The sequence below is a fragment of the Pteropus vampyrus genome, unplaced genomic scaffold, assembly GCF_000151845.1.
Source record: "Pteropus vampyrus isolate Shadow unplaced genomic scaffold, Pvam_2.0 Scaffold139, whole genome shotgun sequence".
Classification (NCBI taxonomy): Eukaryota; Metazoa; Chordata; class Mammalia; order Chiroptera; family Pteropodidae; genus Pteropus; species Pteropus vampyrus.
The window spans coordinates 3072708-3077127 of record NW_011888920.1 but is presented as its reverse complement, the minus strand read 5'-3'; the positions used below and the strand labels follow the sequence as shown (position 1 = coordinate 3077127).

General features: G+C 38.3%; 1 long non-coding RNA gene across 1 annotated transcript in view; it reads left to right on the top strand.

Annotated features, from left to right (window-relative positions):
- Positions 1-465: 465 nt before the first annotated feature.
- LOC111744693 overlaps positions 466-4420 on the top strand; it is an 11639-nt gene continuing 7684 nt past the window's right edge. The window contains exons 1-2 of the long non-coding RNA XR_002782284.1: positions 466-532; positions 1011-1070. This is a non-coding gene — a long non-coding RNA (uncharacterized LOC111744693). The remainder of the gene's footprint in view (positions 533-1010; positions 1071-4420) is intronic.

Genomic DNA, 4420 nt, shown 5'->3' with positions numbered 1-4420 from the left:
TCCAAATCCTTGACCCAATATCGAAAGCACTTCACAGTCCTTCCCTGGCCTCCTCTCTCTTTAGATTCACTAGCGTAGACCAGATGCCCACTCGGCTCCAGTGATTCTAAACCACTTGTTTCTTATTATATCATAGCTCTGTATTTCTACTAGTGTTGGTCTAGTTCAAATTTATTCTTATTAAGAGAAATCTAATAAAATTTTAGCTCCAGTGAAAGGTTTGTATGTGTGGTGGTGGTGGGGAGAAGGGTAATAGTGTAAGATGTTGAAAAGGAGTAGTACAGCCAGACTTGGTGGGAAACAAAAGGCTTTCAAGAATTATAGCTGCTACTGTCTGTCTTTTGTTCTCCAGAGGCTTTGCTCTGTTTCCCTTTCTTCTTCCTCTGGCAGTTTTCTCTGCTTACTCATGGTTTCTGATCCTACAGCATATTGGCTCACACATGACATTGGCTCACTCCTTTGTCTCTAGTCTACTTTGCCTCAGCATAAAGTGACCTACCAGAGCAGCACACCATCACACATGTACACCATCGTGAGTATATTCTTTTTTTTTTCACATTCTTGAAAGATAACCTCATTGACTCAGCTCTGCCTGCTGATCAGTTCTCTGTGGGTCAAGTCAGCTATCTCAGGAGTGGGGGCTCAGATGTTTCAGAAGCTATATGTGAGGCAGGTTAAATGAGAAAGAAAAGTCTGGCATACCTGGCAAAATGTGAGTGCACTGCATCCTCAGTGTTCAAACATATCCTCTCTTTCTGGCTTATTGGAAGAAATATGAAAGGAATTTATGTCAAGTCAGATCTCAGTTCTACTACTTATTTCTATGGGACTCTTGATCAGTATATCACAGCTTCTATAGCCTCATACACAAAATGTGGATAATGTACCATGCAGGGTTACTGTGAGGATTACATAAGAAAAAGATCAGTAAGTGCCTTACATAGGGATTGGTTCATGATAAATACCCCTAAAATATTACATTCCTCTTTCTTTGTATCTACGAATTTCAGCTATGGTATCATTTCATCTTGCGAATCTGCTGAGACTCCTTTCCAACAACAAGCAGAACTGTAAGCCTCTCCTTCTCTCTGTGCTATCATAATACATTTTATTATTTATCTTACTGTATTAAACTGTTGCAATTTCTGGGGTTTTTTTCCTCCACTATAGTGAAATCAACTTGAAGTCACTACTTTTTCTTACTTATTCTTGTATCCCCACTGCTAACACATTGTTTAGCATATAATAGAAATTCAATGTTTTTGAAATAAATGGATGAATGAATGCTGCATGGATGAAAACTAATGAATGAGTGACAGTGGGATTGAGCCAGTCATTCGATAAAGTAATGCTAGAAATGAAGTTAACAACCTTATCCCACCCACTCTTAATTAAAGCAGTTCAAAGGACCAGGCCAGAGTCAGCCTGGTTGACGAATAGGACAGATTCTGTGTGCCAAAAGCATCACACTGTTTGAAAATATTTTTCTTCTAAATGGAAGCCCAGGAACAAAGCCTAAGTTAAAAGCCCCTTAGGCTATGAAGAAACAATGGAAACTTGGAGTCATGAACTAAGCCCCACTTCGACTTTGGATAAAACACCTAGTTACACTTTCTATACTCATAAGGAAGGAAATTTTAAAAACCTGGAGGCTCTGAAAGTGTGAACATCATCTTTTTATATTTTAAAAATCTTTTAATTCTCCAGAGGTTATAATGGGTTTTTTAAAGTATTTGCTACATTTCTATTCTATCTAAATCTGTGTCCTACTTTAGACGAAAGAGATAAAAATCACTGCATTTTCATAGCTGAAAATCTTAAAATGTAGAACACTCATCACCCGAAACCAAGGTTTCTCAACCAGCACTACAGATATTCTGGGCTTGATAATTTTTTTGGCGGAGGGAGGGTGTTGAGGGGTTGTCCTATGCGTTGCATGATGTTTAGTAGCCACCCACGCCTTCTACTCACTTGATATGTCTGCTCACTTAGAAGCACCCTCGCCCCAAGTTGTAACAACCAAAAATGTCTCCAGACATTGCCAAATGTCTCCTGGGAGGCAAAATAACCTTCGGTTGAAAATCATTCACTATAATAAATATTTACAGACAATTATTTAGGACACTTGATCTTCCTTTTTTCTCAGTCTGCCAAGTTGTATTTGCTGTGCCAAAAAAGTCTTGAGATGGCATCTAGTCCCTCATTCTGAGTTCCAAGAGAGATGTAGCTCCACCAACTCAGAACCATGGTAACCAAATATAATATAGGCCGTGATACTGCAAGATATTTGTTATTAAGGATTTTGATAGAAGTGTTTGTGAATATGATAGAGAAGAAGGCATTTAGCTAAAACCTTCAGAGTTAGAGGGAGTTACACGGGCCCAGCTGATCACTAAAACAGGAAGTTTATGGTGGCGTTGTTTAATGACATGAGATTTAAAGCTGGTACTTTGTAAGAAGAAAGGCAGAAGAGTGATGTGGATGAGGCAGTGAGGAGCCACCACCTACAGGTCCAGAGGTATGAGGGGTATGGGAGAGAAAACAACTACCACTAAAAGAGGACCAATGGAGAAGCAATCCTTGGAGGAAAGACAGGTTTAAGTTACAGAAAGAAAATGAAAAAGATATTGAGCCCATAGGAATTTTGCTGATGACTGATCCTGAGATCCAGGGAATACAGGCAAAGGAGTTCAGAAAATGTGGAAGATGGTGTCAGAAAAAGAAATGTTCAGAGCCATATGGGAATTACAGACTGGAGGTTGGTGGATGACTAGGAAGTCTTGGGCTTCTTGTGGTGACGTATGTAAACAGGAAGAAAAGGAATGGTAAGTCCTGATAGTCACAAGACAGATGGTTATAAGGGTCTGGCCAGGACACACTAAGTTCTGGGTATCCCTTTTAACTATGGCTGAGGAAAGGAGTATGGAGGCTAGGGAAGAGACAGCTTATAGAATCTCTACTGATATATCCTGACATTATCTACATTAATTTCAGTCCCTTGACCGTTTCTCTTCCAATAACATTGTCCTCCACCCCACCTGAGGTGTTCCCTCCCATGGGCACATCCTTTCACTACAAAATTATCAGTAATTGAATCCTATCTATAGACTCAATTTCAAGCACCATGCTCTTTAATCATTACTTCTTACTTAGCTTACTCTCTCCAGTTTTCCAAATTCGAATAATTCTTCACCACAAGGAAGCTCAAATCTACTTATCTTATCACTTTTCACTGTCTCTTACACTCTCAAGCCCTCTTTTCCCTCCATACCTTGCTAAATGCCATGGTTGGTCTGTATAATTACTCCTTGTTTACATCTTCCACTTTTTCCTCCCTTTTCATGTCTTTGCATCCACTTTTGTAAACGAAAACAAAAGTTGAATTCAAATACCAACTTTTTTGACTGCTGTCTACTCTATTTGTCTAGTTCACATATTTTCCCACTCTCTTGGGTGACTATTTCATATCTTCTTTTCTCTCAAATTCCAGCATCTCTTCCCCATTGCCATGTCAGCTGATGACCTTCCTTTCGATTTCACTGGGAATACAGTAGAAGTAATTAGGATAAATTTCTATACATTCCCACCAGCACATTTCTCTCTCTGCCTATATCTGCATCCATGGAATCTGCTTCCCCTTCTCTCTGTATGAATATAGTATCAGTAACCCTAATAAACACCACACCCTATACTTTGACACTAGATCACATCCCCTTTCCTCTACTCAAGGATATATCAAAGCAATTCTTTATAATGTATTATTAGCTTTTTCTATCCTTATTGGATCATGTTTAGACAATGAACATACATTTATTACTTATATCTCTTTAAAACATTCCTTTTTGACTTCACGTCCCCTTTCAGCTACTGCTCCATTTCTTCTTTTCTCTCTGCAGCAAAAATACTTGGAAAACACTTCTACACTTGTTTTTCCAATTTTCCTAGTCTCGATCTATATTAAATCCATTCTAATCTACTATCTCTGATAACACTCCACTAAAACTTCTTTTATCAAAGTCAGCAAGACCTCTATAGTGCTAATCAAGAGTAAATTCTCATTACACATTATACTCTACCTAGCTGTGGCGTTTGACATGGCTGATTATTTCCTGCTTCCTATTCCTAAAACATTTGTTTCACTGGTTTTTCAGAACCCTCTGTTGGTTTTCTTTCTACTTTTTAAATTATTCCTTCTAATTTACCAACTTGTTGTCATCATGTGCCAGAGTTTAGTGCATACACTTCCTGTCTTCTCAATTTATACCATTTCTTTGGTGACCTCATTCAGAATCATGGCTTTAGATATAATCTATATGCTAATGATTCTTAAATTTACATTTCCAGTAAGAATTATTCCTCTCAACTCCAGACTCATGTACTCATCTATCCATTCAGCATAAACCATTAGATGTCTCAAACC